The 27,311-nt window shown below is 38.3% G+C and overlaps 1 protein-coding gene across 7 annotated transcripts in view; it reads left to right on the top strand.

The window, feature by feature from the left end:
• Positions 1-8,246: 8,246 nt before the first annotated feature.
• Positions 8,247-27,311, top strand: part of megf11 (multiple EGF-like-domains 11) — a 77,188-nt gene continuing 58,123 nt past the window's right edge. For all 7 annotated transcript variants that reach the window (XM_040025834.1, XM_040025831.1, XM_040025830.1 and 4 more), the window contains exons 1-2: positions 8,247-8,482; positions 24,827-24,955. The gene's annotated coding sequence lies outside the window, so the exon portion shown is untranslated. The remainder of the gene's footprint in view (positions 8,483-24,826; positions 24,956-27,311) is intronic.

Here is a 27,311-nt window from a genome sequence, read left to right as displayed (position 1 = left end):
TCATGAATTGTGTTAGAGCAAGTAGTTGCTTTTCTAAGTAATAGCGAGTTTCCATTTTATGGGGAAATCTAATAACACGGTGACTTATTTGTTCGGAGTTTGCATTTTTAACAGACAATATAATTAGGGAAGACGTATTTAATTTGCACTCAGCTGGGTGCACCTGGATTTAATGACAGGTACATCTATTACAATATAACACAGCAGCTCTGCTTACAGGTTTTGATGGCATCATCAGAAATTTCTGTGATAAATACATCGCTGTGATCTTACTTTGCAAGATATCATTTGTGCCATTAACATATTTATAAAGAGATATTTTTATTTAAACAGAAATGTAGGCATTAATATAGACACTACTAAAAATAATACCAACAATAATGACACTCAATCATCAGTATAATGCAAAGTTGGTTAACAGACATCAGTCTGTCCAGTTATGAAGTTTCACTTTTACAGTTTGAAGAATGTGGAGGAAAGGCAAGGCCAGCTGGACACGGCCATCGAACACGGCCAATAGCAGGGCAAGTATCCACTCCTTTGTGCAAGGAGAAACTGAAGGATCACGATCAGACCCCTACAAAATGACCTCCAGCAGTTCCCTTAATTTTTTTGAACAGTGTATATTAGAAGCTCCTCTGAGTATAATGCAGCCCATTTTAACGGCGCCATAACTCGAAATCATTCGATGCAATTAACATCTCTGTCACAGAGTCAGTGATGAAAGAAACAGTCGCCACCAAGTCTATATCTAATTAACATGAATCGTGATTGATCTACAAAAAGTTGTGTTAAATACGTTTCCTCATTATAAAATAATAGCAAAGGATTTTTTTTTAGGATCAATAAGGAAAAAGCCAGAAACTGCATGTTGTACTGCAAATAAACAAGATTTGACTGAAGTTGACTAAAAACATAGCGACGACAAAATAAAGCGGTGCAAAAGAAATGAAAACTACCCAGCCCTCTTTACTTCAAGATATTTTATCCCTTATGTTGTTATCATTATTTTAAGTTATTTTAAAATACTATTAATTTAAAAATATTTCAAAATACCAATGATACACATGACCTTCATCATGCTTAAATGGTTTCTATTCTTTTATTCTATAGGTGTTAGGTATTTACATTAGATTCCAGCTCAGTATATATATATATATATATAACCTGAAGAATAAAGCAAGAGAATCTGATAAAATTACCATTCTGCCGGTTGCTTGTTATTGATATTTTAATATAGGAAGCTCATAGGAACAATCTCAAAAGCCATTTGTGATTAATTCGCTGTCAAACTATAGTTTTGATATAATGTAGTATTTATATACAGTGGTAATTAAACATATACCAGTTAAGTTAAACCTGGCAAACAAAGCAATGACAAGGCTTATTTATAGTGTTTTTCCTCTTTTTTCTCTTCCTCCCACATTACTTTAAAACTGCAACATCTTCAGATGAGTTGACTTGTAAATAACCCAGTCATCTCATTTGAAGATAGTGTTTTAAAATCATTTTACTATTTTAGGTCATAGCCTCTCAGAAAGGCTGTGAAATTTTCTGTTCGTGCTCTGCTTCTGTTTTATTTATTTCAGACCAAAATCGCCAAGGATTCTGTTTCTGATTTCATCCACAGCAATACCCTCCCCTCTTTAATACTTCCCTTTGTACATTTGCTATCTTTTATTATTGTTGACACCCGCTGTGGCTGTTTAGAAGCTGCTGATTCTTTTCATACTGTACAAGAGGGTGGATTTTTACAGAGGCTCAGACTCATGTCTTTTCTTTTTCCACTAACGCTGCCACCATCTGAATGTTCTTTTGCCCCTATGTTGTAAAATAAATCTGTGTCCGGTGGATTTTAAATAAGACGAAACTCATTTATTAACCATAACATGTTGTAGTATTTGAGAGGGGAAAAAAGAATGGTAAAATTATAATTTCAAAAAACATACTTATTTATTCATCAATTATTAAAATTTTGAAATTTAGTCTATTTGTATAAATGTGGTTTTTAACCTGGAAGGGGGCCTGAGGGTTGTGGAGACGGTTATAAAGTTAAACTCATTTGGAGCATGCTTCTGACTAATAACAGTACTGAACACCCAGTTTTGGTTATTCTTTCTGCAGCGCTTTCTCCTCTCTCTTATTCCCCCTCTGCAGGGCAGAGAACTACTCTTTCCCAAAATGTAATCTGTACTTACCTCCCTCTATCCTTTAAGTATTTACCTTAAAGTGATATAAGCTGCAAAAAATGGCATTTGCATTTTCTCTTCATAAAGAAGGCTGATCTTCACAATGATCGTATAAACACATTAACATTTCAGAGGACAGACTCATGTTGCATTAATGATGGGGTTTTGTGTGTGTGTATGTGTGGGTTGTTTTTTTTTGTTATCATATTTGCAGCAAACTGTGTCCTCTAGTAAAGGACCCAGTAGCCTACAAGCATTTTGTCAAACAACTGTTAAACAAGAGCAGACTATAAAAAAGCAGAGATTTAATCCTCTGTCTACTTTTTACGCACTCCCAAGTTTTGTTCATTTTTTTTTTTAACATAAAGCAATGGAGATAAAAACAGTAAGAAAAAGGAGAAAAACATCATCACAAAAGTTGCAGAGAAGGACATGAAACATACAGCCAGTACATATTTAAAATTCTTTCTTAAATACTTTGAGGGTGGTGCTCCTAACCACCAGAGAGTCCACAGCAGCGATGGAAGGAGGAGGATGGAGAAGACAATGATGACCGCCATTAAGTCAAAAAAGGCTTGCTTCCTCAATTAAAATCACTGACTAAACTACTCTTCCCAGCTGGAGATGGGACGCTTTGAATAATTTTCATCCCTAAAAGGAGTCATTCGACTAAAATTTTTTGTTTTGTTGGGGAAAACTGCTCAGCTCAAACTGTTTGATCTCTGTGAAAAAAATATACGAGGTCTACAAAAGAGTAGATTCACCTGACATTCTCTACCCTAATGATGTATTAGCTGTCAGCCTAAATGTAGCGTGTAGATTAGACATCAAGCAGAACTTTAAATCGACTCCCATTTTTACAATTTACCCTGAAGTCTCTACACATCGTCCTGACGGACACAAGGCCAGTGAGCCGTGCCTATTTTACCAAAAGCATCTTGCTGCCATAATCAGCTTTTTCTTCATAAACCAGGACTGACAGAGAGGAAAGATTGGCCCATAGACAGGAAACCTGAGAATTGTAAGTTTCATTTGACAAACTGCGCTGTGGGCACTTGAGCATAACAGACCTTTCTAGAGTGTTGGTATCTAATGTGGACCATAAAACATCTACAGAAGTGTTTTTCCATTCTGAGGGGTTGGAAAACCTCACATATAGTCACAGAACCATAATTAGGATGACAAGAACAACATTATGCTTATTTTGGGGCTGTTTGGGGAACCTCCGATCTGAAGAAAGACCGTTGTTTTTGCACACTGTGCCAGTGAGATCGAAGGGGATCATATTTCATAAAATGAAAGAAAAAAATATAATTATTTCTAATACTAATTGTACATAAAATCATGTGGAAAAAGTAACTACATCACTACTAAATTGTTGCCTCTCTTTGAAAGCAGACACTAACCCTAAGCTTCTTCAATACGCTGCTTACAAATAAAGATGGAAGAACACTTAAAGTGAAACATTGCTATTCAATAAAAATATCAGTACATGTAATGGAAAAAGTAAGTAGACTTGCATCAAACACTTTTTGTATATTTAATTTCTTGTGGGCACTTTGCATAATTTCTCCAAAGTCTCAGATATTGGGCTGCCAAGGTTTTTGACTATTCTCCATGTAAAAATCCTTCAGATGCCAGGGTGAGTGTTTTCTTGCTTGTATGGACTGTTTGAAATGTTCCCCACAACATTTCAATAGGATTCAAATGTGAGCTTTGACAAGACCATTCAATAACTCGCTCTTTATTTGTTTATAAGGCATTCCTTCGTGGAATTTCGAATGTGCTCCGAATCAATAATCAATTGAAAGGTCCACTTCTGACTCAAGATAGCAAACATCAAGCAATCCCAAAAGATAACATTTCAATTTTTTGTTTTTCTTGTCTTTTCTTTTCTTTTTAATTTGAAAGTGTTTTTTGTTTGTCTGTATTACCTTTATCTGCAGGTGCTCAAAGACATTCAAATACATGACTGTAGTAGGTGCCGAGTTATCTAACACTCCAATCTTTTGCAGTGCTGGTAACTTATTTTTTTATTTGTGCTGGATTGCATTTAATGCCTCCTCTCAAAAAGTTATTTCACCTGTTTTTTGGTTTTGTTCTTTTTTACATGTCATGGATGTTTGACTTTCACTGTTCTGAATGGAGTATGTGTGCAGTTTGACACAGAAGTTCTTTTCATCTTGATCTACTGAAAGTTTCTCACCTTCATTCAGAGGTTAAGACATGTACGTGTGATGTGCAAACATGAAATCTCCAGTGCACCTGCATTAAAATGGGATTTTCTAAGGCGGGACGCATCTTACCTGTGACAGGAAAAGCAGAATTTGAACATCTGAATATTCATAGATTCTATATTTTCGAAGACACGTACTGAAGATAGAGAAAATCAACTAAATAATTGAACTTTTTGTCAAAAAACACATAGGAGAAAAATTATCATTCAAAGCAGAGAATATGTATATATATCTTCAAATGTCCAGAGGGCAGGAAGTACTTAAAATGAAAAGTGTTGAAAATGTGATCTGTGGATAATCCTGAATAATGGGGACGTTAATTCTGGAGGAACTGGGGGGTTATCCAACCTCGTAAATATTAAATGAACTGTGTTGCTTGATACATTGAGAAAAACCATGAAACAAGAAAGATGGTGGTCAAATTTACCTGAAATTTATTCGTCTGTTGTTGTTAGTTTTAGTATTTTTAATGAGCAGGTTTGTTTTACTGAGAGGCTGAAAAACAAAAAATGTCATTGGGCATGTTGTACCTAAAGGAAGTCAGGAATCACTTCTGAGCAAACAGTGTGGGTAATAAAAAAAGATAAAAAGATATATATACAGTCTTCTAGCCACTATGACAGCTGGGACTGGCTCCAGCCCCCCGCGACCCTGAATTGGATAAGCAGTTAAGAAAATAGATAGATAGATGGATCTGTATATACAGTCTATCACAAAGCCAGCCTACCGCCCTGATATGGTCAAAACAAGTCTGCTCTTTACTCCACTTTCCAGACACTGCTGTGCCATCAGGAGACAACAGATGAGACATAAAAGAAACAAGCTCAGACGGGCAGTAGTGTTGGAAAACCAGAATACACTATGTCTTGTTTGATGCTGTGGATTTGTTGCCTCATCCACCAGTACTTTGGTCAGGGAGTTGGGGATTTGTGGTCTGGGATTGCAGCAGGCCACAAAGGCAGCTTCTGAAGCAGCCGATAACAGCCGCCAGTTGCTCCTGCTGAGAAAAAAGGCCAAAAGTTTGAGTCCCAAACATGCAAATCTGTCCAATGACTAATACAGAAAAACAATGACAGGATGGGACAGCTGTGGCAGGACAAGTGGGTACTCATGCACTGTTTTCTATTTCTGGATTAACATAAATAAGGATAATTTATTTGATGGTTGAATCGCATGGAGAAGGTTTGAAATTCCCACTTCAGTACACTTAATGTAATTGCTTACATCGCACAGACTTTCAAGTGCCGAGCCTTTTAGTTTTTTTGTCTTTTTTCTTTGTTTCCTTCACCTTGAGTGTCTCCCTCTGGACAGGAAGCAGTGTTCCTTAATTTAAATTTTATAAACGTAGTGTATGATTTCTTGACTCGAGTATCAATGCGAGGAGGCCAATTTTCTTAATCTCAAAATGTTTTATAAGAAGCTTTCTATGAATGTGGCAAGAAGAAGCAAACAAGAAATAAAAGAAGAATAAAGCGATTCAATTCACGATCAACTTCTTCCAAAGAATAATTAACTTTAAGAGCCTTAAGTAGAGTGATAGATTATCATGTTATATAAAGAAAGTTTTACCCCTTAGCCAGTGGCAGTGGGAAGGTGGAGCAGTGCCCTTCTGTTTGATTATGATAAGTCAGCAAGCAATAATACAGAGGCAAAAGCAGTTCTAACATTGGGCAGATGTGGTTCATCTGGAGTAAAGCCAACGGCAAAACACAGAGGACTGCATATGCTATGTGACTGAGAACATAAAAATATGAAAACAAAAGTCCAGCACTCAGCTTAACTCAGCAAGAATAAGTAAAAGGCTACACACACACACACACACACACACACACACACACACACACACACACACACACACACACACACACCACACGGTGCTCTGCTGGGGCTTGAGTTTAGTGCAGCTGCATGGAACACATGCTGGGCTATACACCATTTCTACTTCACTACAAATATGAAGACACAAAAGAAATCTTTTTGTATCAACTAACAACCAAAACCAGAAAAAGATTTAAAATACCAATATTGCTAAAAACAATAAGAAACCATAGAAGTACAGACAAGCTGTAAAGTTCATTATTTACACAGCTTCTCAAATGTGATAATTTGTGGATTTTCTGTCCTAAATTATAACTATAATATAATAAAAAGTATAAGGATTTGTGAGGTTGTACCTCTACTTGGCAACAGCAGTTATTTCAACTTTAAATTTGAGCAATTTGAAAATAATCACATTCATATAATCAGCAGTTAAGACAACAGCAGCAGTTAGCCTTGCCTCAATTAAATAGGACAGTGAGATGATGTTTTCTCATGAATGCATTACAAAAAGAAATCAGATTATACAACAGCTGCATAATGCATACTTAAAGTAATTTATGCTGTGGCATTGGTACATTTGGACACTTTTCTTTTTACACATCTGTTGCAGTTGTGCTGGGGAGCATGCAGTAGGACTCTGATGGACAGTCAAAGCCAAGGCAAAAAACGCCTCCAACGTTCTATCTTACAATCCAGAGTGTACTCTTACTGGCTGGTTGGCATGCAGGCAAACACACGTGTGCTAGGCAATGGAAACAAAACAAGAATCTGCAACAAAAGTGAGTGACAGGACATGTCATGTTTTGCTTTTCAGTCTTGTCACATTTCTTCAACACATTCTGCACTGACTTTCACCTGAAGGATAAAGCTGTTGCTCCACAATATGTCTGTCATACATTTTTCATCAATAAGTCCCAAGAAAAGACCAAAACTGACAAAATGTTTCTTCATCTATCAATTCTTTCCCACATCCTCACAATGTAATGTCTCTGCCAACCCACTTGTTCCGGCTGAAAAAATATATTTTAGCATTTTTCTTTAAGAAAACCAACAAAAACAACACAATGATTGCACTGTGACTAATGTACATTTGTTCATCTCATGAGTATTCATGTCAGGCATGTGAGTGTTTAAGTTAGATGGACTCAATAAAGTGCTATAAGTCACATTATGACAAACTTTGGCACATTTATGTGTTTTTAGAAGTCTTTTTTATACTTTGTTGCTAATAATTATTTTTCAGTTTAAAAAAAATGCACAGCTTCTTTAAACAGTCTCCCTCCTCTTAGCACCTTCTAATTTCCCACTAAGCAGCACATCTCTTTAAACGTCAAACTAAGAACCAGATCCAGGGTTTGGTTTGCAAATCTTCCATGTGAAAAAAATCCTTGGAAACATCAGGACTGCAAAGCGAGAAGTCGCTGTAAAAACTTAGCAAACTTCCTTAAATCTGTCACACGCAGATGAGGATTTGTTAGTAAAGGTGGATTATGAACAATCATTTGAATATTTAAAGAGAAGGGAAAAAAAATTCAGTCTTAAGTAACTTGATTTTTTTTCCTCTTTTTTCCCTCTCTGGTTCACAGGAGAACTAAAGTGTGCATCCTTTCAGAAATAGGATCTAATTATAATAATTATGCTGTTCCAGGCAATTTGCTTCTTTCACCACATACAATTTTAAATGTTGCATCCATGTATAGAAGTGGCTTAGATGAAAGATGCTTTGCAGAATGAGAAAAAAAAGACTTTTAAGAAATCTGAAAGAGATCCTACAGGTTGTAGGCTGTAACTGCTGAGGTTACAGGGGAGATGTTTCCCAGGTTGCTCTAATAATATTGTGGGATCATCCTCTCTGTAAGAACAAGCAAGTGTGTGTTTATGTGCGGAGAGGTGTACGACAGGGTGATGGGGACTAGGTGGTACTAGGGAGGAGGGCAGCATCAGCATCAGCGCCCATGACGTCACCAGAGTTTAAAGTGGGCCGCGCTTCACCCCGTGGAGGGGAGAGAGGAGAGGGAGGAAGCGGCGGCGGTTCCTCGCACCTGTCTCGTGCGCGTCGCCGAGTGTGAAAAAGCCCTGCGCTGACACAACTCCACAAAGTACCTGCTCTCACCGATCCTGCCTGAATGTTGACTTTCTGCTTTAACTAAATATGGAAGAGCTCGTTGCACGGTGGACCCTGTCAATTCTTTCGCCTTGAGGTCGATAACTTTCCAATTCAGCTTTCCCCGAACGGTAAGTCAAATGCTTCCCCCCCCGACAAATCGGGCTCGATTTGTAAATGATGCTGCAGCAGGCGTGTCATCGGCACGCGCAGCATGTGTGGCGATAAATATGTTTCCAGATGTTTGTTAAAGCAGAATTTATTTTTATTTTTATTTTAAGAGAGAGAGAGAGAGAGACAGAGAAAAATACATTATTGTGTATTTTTGTTTTAACTGCTGGAGTGGCTCCGCAGTAACTTGCAGTCTGAGCGCGCTGCTGTTGGTTGCTGTGACAAATTGTGCTTTCCATTTAATTAGGCTATTGGCGAGTATATCCCAAGGAAATGTGCGCGCTGTGCCAAAGAAAAGGGCTGTATCATCCCGGAGAGTTTTCTAATCTGCTGCAGTCGCGAAGCCGAGTGTTTTTCTTTTATCCCATATATATTTTTGTATGCCAATGTGCTCTGCCTTTTCAAACTAGTCTATTACTTTTGAAGATTGTCATTTTTAAAAGCTGTAAAGCTTTGAATGCTAATGATTTAGATTTTCTTTCCTTTTATTTGAACTGCTGCAGTTTATGCATTGTTGTAATGCTTTTTTGCCTTGCCTGGAGTTAGTTTGGTTGGTTGTGTGCTGAATGTGATCTTTCATTCCCTGGTTCCTTATAAATGTTACACATTTAATATGAACACTAGTGTAAGTGGCCCCTGTGTAACTGCGATGTCACGACGTCGTTTTTTAAGCTTAAGAGACATTCATAGAACCAGGATTTGAGATAATGGTCTGTCCTTCAAACTCAAGGATTAGGACTGATGAACATTTTGGATGCACAGAATAGAAATGACATGCGGCATGTTATGTCGTTTTTTAACCACTAGATGACAACAAAGTGCAACGTAAAGCACCTGATTAAACTTGCATTAGCCTGTTAGTCAATGAGCAGATCTGCACCATGGTTTAATCATGAAATCATTACTGCTGCTGATTTCCTTTGTGGGAGAATAAACAAAACCAAGAAACCCGTCTCTAAAACATACAGTTTTGATGATATCACTATCAGTTACACAACGCACAGACACACACACAGAGAAATACGCACACTGTAGCTACTGTTGCTTTGCCCTGCTGGCGCTGCATACATTGTTCCACATACTCAGCATGGGTTCTCTGCATTATAGCAATTTGTCATAAAGTCATTTATCAGGGATGCACCGTGACACTACAGCAGTGAAGGTTTAGTTTTTGAGTGAGACTTGGACACTTGGTGTGTGCTGTTGTGTTTCCAGAAACTCTGGCTTGTTCATTGTAACCCCTTTCAAGACTCCACTTGATATTCACAGCTTCATTTCTGAGTATTCAAGGGCTACACAATTAGTTAAATCACACCGCAATTTTAATGTTCTGTGTTCATTTAGTTTTTTTGTTCTCCAGTTAACTGGAGCACATCAATAATTCACAGTGTCCTAACTCATGTTTAACAAATACTGCCTTTATATTTAGATCATCTGTTCCTTTGTCAAATCAGCTGTTATTCTGGACCACCATGACCTGTCAAAATATTAGAAAGCGTGGGCAAATATTGCTCCCATTTTCCTTTCTTTATGCCCACAGTTCAGCTTTAGGCTGTCAAACAAGTTGACAAAATCACCATATTCCTTTTTCATACCTGCCTATTGTCCCGTGAAAATGGAGTATCTTCAAATGTCAGGCCTTTCACAAATATAAAAAATGACCTTGTGTTCGGCTTTGTGTCAATAAATCATGTAAACACTGAATGGATAATAGCTTTTTAAGTGTTTATTTAGTTAAAGAATCCTTCACTTTGTCTGACAGGTTAGGGAATCATTTCATCTAACAATCACATTTACATTTTTCTTGCTAATATTACTGTGAATAACAATACCTAACTGTAATATTTTTTTTTAGTCTTTTGTAGATAATTAGTAAAAGAAAAACAGTCATTGTCTTTTAGTAGTTCACTCAATCTGTCAGGGCATAGCAAGTGCTTGGAAAATGGGAGAAAAGGGGTATATATATAGTCTATTTAAATATAGTCTATATATATAGTCTATATATATGTGTGTATATATATATATATATATATATATATATATATATATATATATATATATATATATATATATATATGTTAAAACATTGATCCAGAGTTAGGGCTGGTTAAAGCTGTGATTTTAAGCAACACTTTCCTCTAATGAGGGGTCATGGAGCCAGAAACCAAAGTAATACTCTGTTCAGCTTCAGTGGTGTCAGCTCTCAGTGGAGCCAAGGACGACATTTGCCGCTCAGACACCGTAAATTCTGATGTTGTTTACTGAACAGATGCATATTTGTCTTATTTTGGGGGCTCACTTAAAGGATCACTGTGTCCGGGGCACCTAAGTGCCTCGTGCATTCGGTGGAGGTCATTTTTTTGCAGGCATTTTACAGTCTAGTAAACCCTTTCAACTGGAAATCCCGATGTTTGGCTCAATCAATATGTTTAATTAGGGCTGATTAATGAAAGCAGATAGCTGTGGAAGGCTGACCAATTTCTCTCATCTCAAGAAAAAAGAAAAAAATCATTCCATGGTGGTAATGTGATTTTTATGTAGCAACTCACAGTATTCATTAAACCGAAACTGTAGGGATTAAGTATACATGTATAGTTTACATTTCCGTTTCTATAGATGACCTAACAATTTTTTTCAGTAACTACATTTAAGATTTGACCAGCTGGGGGTTGAAACTCACACAGGCTCAATATAATCTCTTAAAACACATGTGAATTAAGGGATTTGAAAACACTGCTTCGTGCATATGTTTAGAAATAGTTTTCCCCGCAGGCGTAGACATAGACTGTTGGCAGTGTGAAATCTCTCCATTAGTGTATTGGGATTTGCAGAACTACAACTGCTGTGTACTGTTTGGGGGTTGGGTCTGGTTCAAAAGGGCAAATCCTAAAAAGTCGTCTCAGCCTTATAAATCTGACACTGATTTTGAAAACTGCATGTGGACACCTCAGCATAGTGCTGTGTTTCAGGGCTTAGTTTCTTTTCGAATTTGCTGTAATGAACACTGTTTTCTGTCAGTCCCTCAGAAGTAACAGCTAGTATGACCTTTATTCTGCAAATTAAGCCGTTTTTGCTTTGCAATGACTGATAGATCTTATTATTTCAGCAAAAGTGCATTGAGCATTGAGCAAATACCCTGGAGCCATAGCAACTGCATTAACAAAAGTTAATGAAATATATGGAGGCAGGACCTAGACTTTGCTTTACTTTTGAAAGCTGTGGCATTTACATTTTGCACTGAGTAGAGGGAGCGAAAACAGTTTATCCCTCAGCGTACACCCACAACCTACCTCGTCTGTAGACATAAATTTGCAGTAGCCAATATTGTAGCGTTACCAGTAAAAATAGACACATTTGTTACAGGTGATTTTATTTATTTATTTATTTATTTATTTTTTGTTCATGAGCATTTGGCTTTTCTTGTAAGTGGTGATTATAAGGAAAAGTCACAGTTGTGCATGTTGTGCATCACAAAAAAGTTACATAAGTGCAAAGTGATGCAAAATTTTAAAGGCCAATAAAACGTCGTCGCTAGCTGGCATTAAAAAATAAGAAGACATCTGCAATTTAGATTGAGCTACAATTCCACATTAGGTTTCCCAAGGGTCTGGCCATGTCTGCATCTGATTATCCTTGCATACATTTAATTAATAATTCGACAATGCACGGCATTGATGCCGGTCAGCCAGCATTCTGCAGGGGAATAGATTGGCTCTGCTTGATATCCAGCCACAGCCTCTTAGCGAGGAACAAGGAAACGATGAGCTCAGGCAGATTTCAGATACACGAGCTCGTGCGGAGCTGCGTTAATCCTTCCTCCCTCAGGTGCAGGCTTGGGGAGGAACGCCGTGGACTACAGCTCACCACAGATAGTTGGCCAAGCTCTGATTAATGCACTCATCAGTTCTTTTCTTGTTGGTTTTAATGACAAGTATGTCCCTTGCGGGAATTTGGTGACTTTTTGCAAATACTGCTGATGCATCTGCTTGGAGCTGCTGCTTTTCCCTTCCCCGTATTGTGTAGAGAGCCCTGGTAGAACGCCCAAGTTTTTTGACGTGACTAGGCTGTCAGTTACAGTGCAAGAGACCACATGACATATTTTCTACCAGAGATACAGGATACATGAGCTGAGGAAATGAACAGTGATAATATCTCAGCATGTTGGGATGTGTTGTGCTTTGCTGATAAGGCTATTATTCATTATTATGCCTTAGACAGCAGAAATCCACTCTCCATCTCAGGCATATGCTTTTCACACATAGTTTACTTACTGCTTACTAATTACTTTGGAGTTAAAAATGATTTAATCGCTTATGTGGACTGTAAAGAAGCCACAGATATTCACTAAGCTAATCTTTCCTTCTGAGAGCTCAGGCTGTTGAGCAGAAGTAGAAAAGTGAAATATTGGCTTGTCAGAAACATGATGAAATTTAATATTTAATTTGACAGCATCAAAAAGGTACCGATAGGCACTAAGAATGTTTTAAAATGAGTTAGAATAGATGTGATAGATTTCACAGAAGTCCCCAGAAATCTTAAGGAGAAGATGATTCATAACTGTGGTCAAAGACTAAGGCAGTTTGTAACGCCTTCTAAACAGAAAATCCTAACAACAGCCATTCATCTTAAAAAGGGCTTTAAAAACTTAAATGTTCCCCAGCATATTTAATGTTGTGATTTTTGCATTGTTTCCTCAACCAAACAAATCGGGTCTGAGTCACAAATTTGACAAACAACCACAATTTATCACTCACATCAAAGAATTGTAGTGTTGTGTCTCAGTAGGCAGAGTGAAATGGAAATTATTATTCACGTTTTATATTGTGCAGTAATTCAGCAACATGATCAATGGCTTATGATCATCATCCTGACAAATGCAGACAGAGTTGTGGTCGTGCCACATTTAGCTGCCCTTATGTGATTGATGATTAAAGCAGACAAATGATTCACTGTGCTCAACTGTCCATTAGTAGTATGATGCCTATTAGAGGGTGATATTTTGCCTCTGGCACCTTTCACACAGGGACCTCGTCACACTATTTTTTTTTCTCTGTCTGTTGACAGGGATGTGCGTCAGAGTGTATGTTTCTGAATGAGTAAATATAAGCTTATTTTCTATTTAAAAACCAAAAAATATGTAAATGTATGACACCTGACATACAACATATTGCTGTCACATCACTGCCACATGCTGTGCACCGTCGTAGCAAATGTTTTAGCTGCATCTCCTCTCGGCTTGTCTGATCAGTTCCAGTGAGAATACTTTGGAGCCTTTCCAATGTCTAGTGATGGATCTTTGTGTTATCAGTGAGACGCTTTGAGCCCTGTAACATAAAGCCCCAGCGCTTATTCAGCACCGCGTACCTTGCCTGTGATCAATGGCCAGCAGTCAGGACACTGAATGGAGCACAGATTGAACCACATCTGGGATTTGGATGCTGAATAACAGCCCACTCAACAGGGGTGACTCATGAATAATGCACCAGCCAGCTGAGTGTCCCATCTCCTTTGGCCCCTTACTGGTGATGCTTTTGCACTCAGACCTGTCCAGGGAGCAGAAGGTCAGTGCACAAACACTTGGCACCCCTAGCACCAGCATCAGGCATCCCTGCCCACCGCAACCATGTTATAATGGAAAGCATAATGGAATAGAGGCTGAAAGAAGCACGTAAGGGAGATGTGGCTTCCATTTACAACAATGATCATTTTTTATTAGGTTTTTATAGATTTTAGGAGCATTTTTATATACAACACAAAGCGGTCTGGGTTGAGATGGCACGGAAAACTGCAATTTAACAACCTTATGTTGTTTTTATTTCACTCAGGTCATGGAGACAGGCTATTTTTTCTTGACAGATGTCATAAATTAAAAATGAACAGGTTTGCAGTTCATAAAACAGTAAGTATATGTTGCTATATTGTTTTGCAACCTGTGCACTATTTCTACATTTCACTGCACTATGATATTTACAGACTTTAGTGACAGACCGATTAATTGGTTGGCCTATGAATGCGGACACATCTGCATTGCAGGCAGAAAAGCTCATGTTGGTTGACCACAGCTGTAATATACGACACAATTATATTGTCGAGTTCTACACCGCAGGATGAGCTTTAACAGTGCGAGCATCTCATGAATCAGATGATTTACACTGAATACATTTTAGTGCATTGTTTTCTCAGCCTAGTGGTTATATTCTGTTTCCCAGTTATTATTCAAACAAATTTCTAATGACTTTCATTGGCTTTGTGTATGCATTGGATTTTATGGATTTGTTGCATTTTGGCTTTATTTAACTCTGTCATATGATGAAAACAGGCGTCCTCATGTGTTCATTATGCAGGCTGAACACAGCTACACAAACGCCTCTCTTTTGTTCATTTTTTTTAATGTATTCAGTCTAAGTAGGCACATTTTGCTCAAGTGGTTTCAAGGACATTTAAAAGGTCATGACGGCAAAAATTGGGCGTACATCGTGCAAATCGAGTTGATGGAGCTCTCATTTCACCAAATGGAGATCACCTGGTTTGGATCCTTTGTGCACCGGTAGCGCATTTTCAGATTTAATAATCATGATGGTAAGTCATTCTTCATTCAGTCATTGACTAGTGATCCAGAAGGTCAACGTGCTGCACTATCAGAGAGAGCACACCACTGAGAGGGAAGTAGGAGGTGTAGCTTTTAACAGAAAGAGTTGATGTTTTATTCTGATTTTTTATTTTTTGGGAAAGAAGCATTAGTTAGAGTAGGCTAACTAATGCTTCTAAGTAAGCTGGTGATTCACTCAAGTCACTCAAGTCACTCAAGTACACGCATGTAAGTCAGTTTTCAGGTACATTATTCTGACAGCAACTTTAATAATTCTGCCATTTTTTTTGATGAGCTACCATTTAGAAACTAGTGCTCGATTATCAAAATTTCAAATGCCTAAATTATTAGCACATCCACTTAAGGGACATTCCCCCTCGAAATTCATCACTTCATTTCAGTGGCTGTTCATAGCTGTTTCACATTTCACAGCAAATCAAAGATAATAGAATTGCAAAAAAAGAAATAAAACACATTTATGCATTATTACTTATTTTTTAAGATGCTTTTACTCAAAATGTCAGGTATTGGTAAAGCGTAAGTAAGTTACAGGATTATTTCAGTTACGAAACAGAAAAAAGCAACCGATTTACCCACTCAAACAAAAAATAGTCCAATAAAACGCACAGAGAAAAGAGCACAACTACACAGTTTTAAAAAATATTTTTGCAAAAAAGAGGAAGGTAATTTTTTGCCCAGATGCCATCCTTCTAAAGTCATCAAGAGTGCTTTGATGAATGATTGTTCGATAACAATTTTGAACATATCCTGCCACTCATCTCAGTTTTTTTTTATCCTTTGTAGCTGTTACAGCCACTAAGTTGAGAAGTAATTAACTGGACTATGAGGTGTTACAGTGGTAAAGTGATGTTTGATAATTCAGCATTAATAATTTGTTCGTACCATAAGATAAAGTCACTGCAGAGCTGCTTCTTTTTAATTCACTTGAACTCTGAGTCAATTGTTTGACAGTACATTACTTCATTGAAGTAGCCATTTGTATTCTGAACTTTTGCTTGCTTGTAAGTAAAGGGTTTGAGTAGTCCCTCTACTGCATTGCATGCATCAGTATAAAATGATATGTTTTCCCAAGTGTAATGTGAAGTCCTCTGATATCTCAGAGGATTGTCTGCACAGAAAGCAAAGTGCATCCACGCGCAGTGGCTTTTCTCTTCCTTGCTCCCCGCGTCTGCTTCACACACCACTTACCCTGCGACATTTGGGACGAGTTTCTCACTGCTTGGCTTCTCACATCTTGGACACTGACACAAAATAAATGAAGACACAAAGAAGACACAAGGTTCAGAGTTGGAAGGGGTTGGTGGCTGAGGTGTGAAACTATTGGGGTGTAAAATTGCCCTGGCAGCCGCACTGTTGTTTCAGCATTTCATGGTGAGCTGCTCAGCTAGACTTTACTTGACTTTTCTGCCTCCTTCTATCCACCTCCTTTTATTTGTGTTTCTGTCCACACTATACCTTTGCTTAATTTGTCCACAGCACTGTAGCTGTACAACTAAAATACAGAAATGAACACATGGCTTGGCTGGGCCGCCAGGCAGAGAGCAGCTGAATATTACAGTGGTTCAGTTTTGTTCTCCACTGGAGAATGATCCTGGTGAGAGAGCAGACGGTTCAACAGGCTAATATTCACACATTAATTTGCCCAAAGATGTCCAACTGTTCTCCAATAGATCTCATTACGTGCAATCAGTCACAGGCTGGCTAATTGTCTGTGTGGTGTAGGAAAGCTTTACTGGTGCATATAGGAATGACTGGTGCTTCCTCCTGGTGGCAGCAGGAGGCCATGCCCAGGCTGTGAAGAGAGAACAGACGTGGTGCAGAGGGCACTGCAAAACATTTGGCTGTCAGTATGATGCCTAGGGTTTGTTATTAAAAGCATAGGGCGAAACACAGAAACTATTCTGAGCAGCAGGCAGAGCTATGTGACATCAGGCACATTGTTATTTTGCTTCATTAAGTGATGTTGTTTCACTAATTAGTTTTCTTGCCTAAAGCTGGTAATTGGTGACATGTTTATGACTGTATGTGCCATGCCTGTTATGTGAGGAACCCAAACATGATTAATTACCAAAAAAAAAAAAAAGTTTGACATTAGAATAAGCACAAGAAAAACGACGTTGTAATTGCTATATGCTGTACTCCATTATCTATATTAGTGCAGTGCCTGCTGTCAGAGACATTTTAGCGTCAGCAGAGGCAGATGTCATAATCAGTGGAGATTTATTTAGAAACTGTGTTATCCGAATTGAGGACATCATTATGAAGAATGTCACATCATCTGTGCGGTCACAAATCAAGCAAAAGACCCTACGATGCAATCACATTGTCACATCATGCCATACATTTGCATGTGACAATTATGCTTAGTATCAGAGGCGACGTGATGACTCTAACCTTCTAGAAGCTGTCCCTGCCGCTCAGCAGCTATCCTCGTAATGCCTTCAAGCAATCTTTTACAAGACTAAGCCACCCAAGTCTCCCAATTTAGTGAGGCTAGACCCATAACTGCAATAGATGGGTCAATGAGATATAAAAAAAACCTCATATACAATCACCAGTCAAATTTTTTTTCAGCAGGTTCTATTATTACTATGCATGCAGAGTTTCACGGCATTACTGCCTCATTTACAGCCCAACATAGAGTGCCAACATGATCATCCAAGCAGAGCAAAGCATTAAGCCTAGAAAAAAATAGTTCATTTACCCATATCTTTACTATAATAAATAGACACACCTGCCACCACACAGCTAAAACGATCCTCAACCTCATCTGTGTGTGTTTTCGTTATAAAGCAGGTGATTGGCTCTTTGTAGGGAGCAGTGGAAAGCTGCTGTGTCCCATAGATTTCTTATTCACGGTCCTTTAAGTGCTACGTCTGCCTAAAAATCCGGAGAACAGGAGCACATAGCCAAAATCAAAGCACTTATCAAAAAACGGTCCCTAAACTCAACAATGTACTTGCTTTGGTTTCTAGCAATACAGCCAGCAAATCGATGAATAGAGAGTCCTCGATCTGATAGTCACTAGTGCTTTGCTCAGTGGTGCAGTGGTTAGCACTGTCTCATAGCTAAGAAGGTTTTGGGCAAAAACCTGCGCACTGGGTTGTGCAGTGTCAGCCTTCTACAGCCTTCAGGTATCTTTGCATCAGCAAAGTTAGATATCACACTCATTGGAAGTTTATTCCAACTAACCATGTTATCTGAACTGTGACATTGTTATGAGGCCACAGAGGAGTGTGGCATAATCTGTGAGGTCACATATCAACCATAATGGCCTATTCCCACTGAACGCATCATTTGTCACATAAAATTATGGGCAAATTTAAACCTGCTGGAGCCAGCGAGACCCACCCTGCATTCATCCTCTATGGAAGTGGGGTCCACTTTCAGGAGCATGTTTGTGAATAGTTTAAACTTGTGTCACCTGTGACATCATGCGTCAGGTCAGAGGTGGCTAAACCCTAAGGTCAGAACACTGCTCATCTACATGACCTCAAGCTCTTGCAATGCTCTTACTCCTGCTCCCAGCAGTACACCCGCTAAGTATGATGTAGATCATTTGGTGAAATATGTGAAGGACAGACAGACAGGGGTTTCTTGATTTATTAGTGAGATGTGATGATTATGTTTACTCACATTAGTTTCACATTTTCTGCTCTTTCTTTGAACCACTTCTGAACAGATGGCTGGAGTGACTGTGCTGCTCTCCTCCCTTGTGAGTCTGATTTTAGATTCATAAAGCCAACGTTAGACTAGATTAGTTTCTCTGATGTCTATAAAGCAATTTCTCATTATTGCCTGTGGTTGAAAGTGGGATGGGAGTACACAGGACAGTGTTTGTCTGCTCCGACAGGCTGCGAAAAGTCTTTGTGCCCAGAGTGAAAGAAATAAAAGTATGAGGACAGGCTCCCTCCAACGGGCTGAGTCTGGTGTTGGCATGCCCTGCGGTAAGGCAAGGTTATTCAGATGAAAGATGGTGTTGAGATTAGTGAGCCCTGCCTGAGCGCATGGACGTCCAGCATTCCGCACTGCGTGATTTATGAGAACCATGATATCAGCAGTCGCCACATGAATAAACCATGTGGGCAGAATTAAGCTTCTGTTAAACGACGCACAGCATTTTCCCAGGTGCTTCACCAGCCAAAGTGAAATCACATTCGTGGATGTTGTCGTTGCTACATGAGACTTTAAAAGCAGAGGATGTTTTAATTTTTCCTCTCTCTTTCCCAGTAATTCCCATGGCTTCGGCAACACTGCCAGGTAATTGTTTTGAGCTTATTAATAGTTTGTAGAGCCCCTTGGCATGAAGGCTTGACGTAAGGCAACGTAACTAAGCTCTCATTATCTATTCAATACCACAATAAATGCATATATTGATATATTTAAACTGTCCTCCTGCAGCTAATGGTTCTTTCATTACAGTCATTTAGCGGATCAGATACTCACCCCAAGATGAGCTCTTCAGATTGTGTGTTTTCTATAGGCTAAAAATATTTGCTGGCATACATTTGACTTTCTTAGCTTGAATAACTGCATTCAAATTCTGAATTCAAATCACTTGATTGGACTTTTCTGATCAAAAATCTGGAACAAAAACAAGTTTCAACCATAACAAACACTAAAAAGTTGAAAATGAAAGTTTAACAGTCCAATGAAATAATTAATAGCAATTAATGTAATTACTGAAAATCGTTAAACTGGAGAAGCTACTTTGCACATAACAATTGTTAATCATTTTTTTTAAAACTAAAACAATAACACAAGCAACATCACGTTGGGGTTGAAAGTCACATATTTAAGAGAAGGACTGCACTGCAAACCCAGGATGTCAAGTCTGCAAGATGTGGGAGGGGTAGTAGTAAATGCCAGCAGTAAAGGGAAGGGCTTTTGATCCATACTAAGGAGTATATGTATAGTTATCCTCACTTATCGCTCTTTCTCCCAACCTGTTGTGCTTTGTGGAAGCACAAATATACTGCAGTACCTCTTTAAACTTATGCTGAAATAATGTTTGGACAGATAATTTGTTATTTTCCTTATCTACGTGTGGATTTGAAATAATAAAAAAAGTCTGAAATAAAGTGAGAAACAAAAAACTCATTTGAGGACGCGAATCAGGCTAATCTCAATAAGACTGATTGTGCCAATTTTTAAGATAAAGTCCACTGAAAATAAAATGGCTGCTTTTGTCAGTTTTTTGTTTTTTAAATACACTACTTCGCCAGAGGCACAATGTACAGTGAGGTGCTGTGGCAGCAAGAAGCAGCAGTTTTTCGTGGGAAACTACATACATATTAATGCATATTAATAATAGGAATATTGCGCGTCTGTCTTCCTGTCCATCTTCACTCACTGATTGAAAAATCTTATTCAAATGCCTATAGCTAAAGCAGGGGGAACTTTTCTTTTCTGGCCTGTATAAAATAATCTGAACACAGTATGCCCTCTGTCCTCAGAAATGAGTTGAACTGCTAATGTCCATAACCATAACTAAGCAGTATTATGGCGAGTATCCAGCCTGAGATTGAGAGATTGTGAAATTAATCCTTGGCTGGATCATGTCAAGCTGGCATTCCTAATCACTGAAGTGTAATAAATAGAGAAGTACCCTAGAGAGAGAGATCAGGTATAAGGCATTGCTGCCTTGGCTCCACTTCATCCTGTCAGCATTACTGAGATTCCCATAAATGCGGCGACAAACACTCTCTCGGGCTTTATGACTTCAGTACTCTTGCCATGCTAGTGCATGCACTTAGTCTCTTTAAAGTGATTTGTGTATAGAGAGGAACAGAACAAGTAATGTGAAGCAACAAAAAAACCAAAAAACCAAAAAAATACGTAAGTAAAAATACAAAAATGTAAAAATCACCAGCATTCAAACGTGCAATCAAGTCACTCCTGTCATTAGGAAACTATTCTTAAACATAAGCTCTCATTATGTTGGTCCTGTTGGAAGCAAACTGTTATTATACTAATATTATTTGATATTATTAATAGGTATATGATACAGGGAAACAGTATTTTAGTCTCATGATTTGAGGCGGAGGCAAGTTTGAAATAAAAAAACTGTTAAATCTATAGCAATTTAGGTCACAGACAAAAAATATGTAGAAAACATAAAGATGTCACAAGTTTTAGTCAGCAAAGTAACTACTACCTGTAGCACTTTATATATTAATAATGTCACACTCTGATGCCAATCATAGTCTTAATAATATATCTGTATTTATAAATAGCACACTAAGGAGGAGTAATGCTATATAAATGATGAATTAAGCACTTACTAATACCTTAATAATGCTTAATAGTGTGACATTATTATAACGTGCTACCAAAAGTATTTATAATAATTTAACTTTGAATATAATTGATTATAAAGTAGCAAATGCTCAAAAATAAAGCACCAGTACCCTCAGATTATAGTTACTATTGGTTCTCATTAGAACACTATCATAAAGCTTTGAAATATACATACAAATATACAACTCATAAGCAGATTTTAGAACCTAGTTTTTGTAGTTTTGTTGTACCTGCAGAGAAACCATCTCTTTCTGGCCTCTTAACACTCAGGTATTTGGCTGAAACCAGGGGAACCAGAGCGTACAGTGTGCCACACTGTGGCCTCTGTAATGAGGCCTGACTCCTAATGACTCACAGCCCCCAGCAAGAGATAGAGGTGGCCAGCAGTGGGGCTTATCTCATTGGCACTCTATGCTGCGTGGTTACTGCTGTAACCTTTAGATCACTTCAGATTAGGCTGCTGCGGGAATCCTTCAGTAGTTATTACAAAACAGATTGAGTGGCTGGAAGAATTCTCATAAAAGTTGTATACGAGCCCTCTGCTTGAAGTTGTGATAATAGGCTGATTGTGCAAAGACATGTTACAGGCTGAAGCTCGTGACTGATCGGCGTTCTCTAACGCTGCCTCAGATAAGGCTGCGATGCCATTGTTTTTGTTGACTGCTTTTGATTATGTAAATTCACACAAGCTAGCGGAAACAGAGCATTGTGATAAATTTAGCACTAAGAGGGTCCTGAAAGTGGCAGGGGGTCCACAGAGTGGAGGTGAGCTAACTTGTGCTAGTCAGTCATGCCTGCTGAGCATCATTCATGGAAGAGTGCAGGAGTTGGTCAGCCAGGGGACAGGGTGGTTAATTGCACTGCACTTTAATAAGTCACACACTGAAGACACATGGCTTTAATCACGCAGACGTCCCCGCCGATAGGCAGTGCAAGGGACAAAGGTGGCTCCGTCTCATCGGACTTAATGTTTCTGCAGGCAGGTGTCCGATGTAAACTGCGGGTGTTCCTGTCAAGATTCAGAAGTCCATATAATCACGTACACACACCTTCACTATACTCTGCCGCTTGTTCTTTGCACTCGTCTAACCTCGGTACCTAAATGATGTTGCTATTTCAGCTGTTTTTTCACTGGGAGCAGCACAGCGGTGAGAAGGTTTCATTGTCACAGTAATCAAAGTGGTGACGAGCAGAAGTGAAATACATTTAGGTTGAGTGAGGTCTCTGGAGAGCATTTTGTTGGTGTAAACACTTTTCTCGTCAAAAAAGAGGGAATCTATTTTCAGGGATTTGAGCAGATACAGTGCGAAGTCATACAGGAGAGCCCCGAGTGATAACCGTCATATTCATCCAGCTTGTCTTTTATGCAGTGCTCTCTGTACGGAGAATCAGCAATGAAGAGAAGTTATTTCAACATTAATTAAAGGGCGTGTTGCTTGCCCCCAACAATGCATTCTAATGTTAAAATCCATGTTAAGGGAAATAGCAAACATGTGATTAGGCATTGCAAAATGTTAACTAGGTCTTTGTCCTTGACATTCACATTTTTAATGTCACTAAGCTGTTCCTGACGCATGCTGCGCTGCACACATATATCTCACTGGAGGTAGATTTTGTCCAGATCTAACAGGATTTGCTAGGATTTGGAATTAAATCTCCACGTAGGGTTTGATTTCCAATCAAAATTGGCCACTGCATTTTGTTCTGCCTTTGATGGTTTAAAAAAAAAAAAAAAACGATCTCACTTCAGTCATTTTTTTTTTTTGCTGCAAAATGAGACTGTTATTTTAAATGTTGCCATAAGAGACAGTCAGCCTGATATCAGTCTGACAGCAACCAAATGGGATCAAATTGGCTATTACATCCAATCTGTTTTTGATAATACAGCATGTAATTGTGATAAATCATCGAAAATCACACATCTGTTGTTTACATAGATGGAAACTCACAATCAACAGAAATGTACATTTAACTGTTACATTTGTGCACAGCAGCCTTCCTGTCCTATAGAAATATAACCGGACTACAACCAGCTGGCAGCCAGTTGAGCCGAGTCCCCTCAAGTTGGCTAATTGACAAAGACTCATTCAAACTGATGGCAACATGTTGGCTATCTGTCACCTTTTTTAAATTAGAGATTAGTGATTATTTGCAAACCTTCAACAACGTCTCTGAGAGTGACTGCAGTCATCCCAAGTGAGACTGTGACTGTTTGGAGAAAGTTTGCCTCCTCTTAGCCGACCTTGTGATCAATAGTGTGCAACACCATCAACAGTTTGGTGAAAAAATTCAAAACAATCACAAAGTAGCCACGGAGTTTTCTTTTTTGTTCCTTTTATTGTAGATGCAAGATTTCCATCCTATTTTTTGCTTGTGTGACTGACCCATTAGCTTGCTCTGAATATAGGCATAGCTTTGTCAAGCTAAGTGCACCCAGCTAATTTAATGAAAGCTTACTCAAGCCGGCTTGTTCATAACATTCCCACAGTATTTTAATTTATTTAATAAAATATCAATATTTGGTGTCTCTGTATCATAGACAAAATATTGCAATACTATGCTGTATTGATTATTTTTCCCCACAAACCAAATAATTACGGTGATAATTTTAACCCAATCAAATCAAGCATTCTCTTGATGCTTGTTGTAATAACAGTGGGAGTGCATTGTTTTGTATTTGTTGACCGGCTGTATAATTGTGCTGCAAATTTAAAATTGCTTCAGACTAGCATAGTCTGACTTAATGTTCAGCAGACGTAATAAGTGGACCTACAGTAATTCTTTAGTCTTCCCTCTCATCGCCGGGCCTTGGAAACTATTTACATGAATAAGAAATGATGTTAAAGTATTTATTAAGCCTTTATTTTGTTGTGGCTGTGTTTGCATCTTAATTTAGAATTCATAGCAAATGAAGGACGGAAAAATCTCAAACCTACACTCTGACCTCCCAGCGAAAGCCATGTAATGAGAAAAATGATAAACACATGAATGTTCTCCAAATTATTGCAATAAACCTTGTGTAGGCTTTGTTAATGATCACAGTTAATGTGATCTTGTCACATTGTGGACAAACCACTCACAGAGTTTGAAACGTGAAGAGAGTTCATTGTATTAGCCCCTCTTGAGTTAATGCAGGCTTTTATTCCTGTGGGTAAGTTAGTGTGGATGTGGATACCAGGTAGGTGGAAATGGGAACCGTGTGCTCGAATGTGGAGGCTGCGCAGCGTAAACTGGCCTTTCAAGAGCAGCTTTTGTTGAACTATATGCCTGTTGAGACTCTTGATCCCATAAGAAATTTATGAGTTTGTGTGCGTGCGTCCATGTGAGAGCGAGCAAGGAAGCATGTGTCTTCTGTGTGTCATCATAAGCTCATTATTTTTCTTCTCTCCCACAGATCTGCGACCTGTCATCACCTCACCCAGCAAGTGTATGTGTGCGCACTGGCACTTCTGTGTTTTTTCTGCTTCCAGAGCCCCCTCAGCAGCCACCAAAAACACCCAGAGACCACAGGCTGCAAGATTAGGTGAGCTTTAGGCCACACGCCTCTGGCTATTAGATCTGTCACTGTCTCCTCATTTGAGGGCACTGTGGCACTTAATTTGCTTGCAGACCACACTCTAAAGCTTACTAATAGTCATTGATTTGTTTAATCTTGCCACATATTTAGGATAATCCCAATTTTATTACCTCTTAACCCCTTTCAGACTAGTGATTGAGAACAATAAAAAAAAAATAAAAAAAATATTGAGCTTGTCCACAGTCATTCAGATTAAATGGCAGAGGAAGATGGTCTAATCAAAGAAACAGTAAAAGCTTTCTGGTTCATCAAGCAGTGTCCCTGTAGTAGCGTATAACCCGACTGTTTCAGAGCAGCGCTTGAATATGAGAGCAGCTGTAGCCCATAACACATGTGTATCTTGATTAATCATCCTGTTAAGGAAATGAACATGGCTTTAACCTCTGCCTGTTCAGATGAACTGCTGCTCAGAGGAAGTGGAGCTCTGATTGATTTTCTTTCACATGTGAGTGAACTACATGCATCTATCAATGCAGAAGATTAGCTGAACATGTGAATTTGTGCGTTATTGGATACAGTCACTCTGAAATATTGAACACATCCCATAACACGGCAAACCACATGCAGAGCACGCGCAGCCCACACATGGATGTATCACTACATGTTGAGTTGTACAAACACATCATGTTGAATCTATTACAATTCATTATTTTTGCTCAAAATGCCACGCTGTAACATTTCTGTGTACTTCATACTTGTGTATTTTATTACTACTGTGCAAAACTGAAATTTGCTGTGTTAGTCATGCACGTGTTATACCTGGACTACTATACCTAATCTGTCATTGTCACTTTTGTTGATGATATGTGCTCTTCTCTGCCTAATGAAAAATCCTGATTGGGTAAACAGCCTGTCTGTCTCTGTCACTGGGTGGTTTCATTTCTGTAGATATTAGAGCCATAGATAACTTAGCCCAATATTCTGCTTGAGACACATTTAAATATTTTATTATGATCTTCTATTTGCACCAATTGTAATGGTTGATCTTGATTATGTAAATTTATTTTGTGATTTAGGATATTATACTCCATTAATTCGTCTGGCTGTTGTGAATCTGTTCTGTTGTAGTCTAGGCAGATGTAGTAGATTGGTGGGCCAGCATATGCATCTTAGAAGGTCATCAAGGACATGGAGCAATAGTTTTCTGACTGTCACAGTTTACCAACAAAGCTATATAACCAGGATTCCATTTTTTTATGTGTGGAATAAAAAGTTTTTTTTTTCTGTTTTTGTTTCTGAATGGCATGCAAGCTGCCTCCTAGAAAACACAAGTGAGACACTTTACGTCTATACAGAAGGTCCAAAGGTTGCTGCTACAGTAGGTGTCCATTGAACACACAATGTTTTCAAGGTGAAAACTACTTAAATAAAATAGTTTGGTGTGTTTTTTATGGGCAATAAACTAAGAAAATGCACCACTATATGGGACTATAGCTAACGGCTGGTCAGCTTAGCTTAGCACAGTTGAGTCTTACTCTATGGCAGAGTTACCACTAAAGGGTTTGAAAAAATAATGAAATTTAAAAATTTAGGTTTCGTGTCCTTTTAAGTACCTCAGAGGACAAAGTGCTATGGTGTATTTGAGAGTTAAATAGTCCACTTAAGTCAAACTTCAAGTCCCACAAATCAATAGTATCCCAGATATATTGTATATTTAGTCAATAGCCATATCCATGGTAACCATCCATATGCAGTAGAGATTCACCAGTTGTACGTTTTTGATTGAAATTTCTGATTTATTTCTTTTTTAACATGCTTATACTGACTTTTTGCCAATTGCAATTTTTTTTCTAAGAATGACAAATGAGAGCATATACAAACAAAAAAACGACTTTTCTTCAGTGTAAAATATTATTCACATAATAAAATAAATTATTAAACTTTACATTTTCCCCAAAACTACAGAAAGAAACAGAATCTTCTCTCCTTTAAACAATTTTCAAAACAATTCTCTGCTACTGAAAAAAGGTATAAATAATTAAGTCAATGTGAGTTGTTGTACACGAATATTCACCTGATATATTTTTACCTCAAACAAAAGCAGGTGCAACAAGCTTGTATAACAAAACAAATTGCACTTACATATTTTTCCAATTTGTTTAAATTCACCAGACACCAACCCTTTTTTCTTTTTTTTCATCCATCATTTTCCTCATAACTTCTTTGATCATTTTGCTAATACTGAGGCTGCTGACTTGCAGCTGCCTCTGAGCTCTTTCCCTTTGTTAGCTATGTCCATGTTAATCTGGGTGAGGGTGATTTAAGTGTCTGATTAGATTGTTTGATATAAAAACTTTTTCAC

This window comes from Simochromis diagramma, unplaced genomic scaffold (assembly GCF_900408965.1).
Source record: "Simochromis diagramma unplaced genomic scaffold, fSimDia1.1 OVJJ01000293.1, whole genome shotgun sequence".
NCBI classification, from domain to species: domain Eukaryota; kingdom Metazoa; phylum Chordata; class Actinopteri; order Cichliformes; family Cichlidae; genus Simochromis; species Simochromis diagramma.
This window is presented reverse-complemented; position numbering and strand designations above follow the sequence as displayed.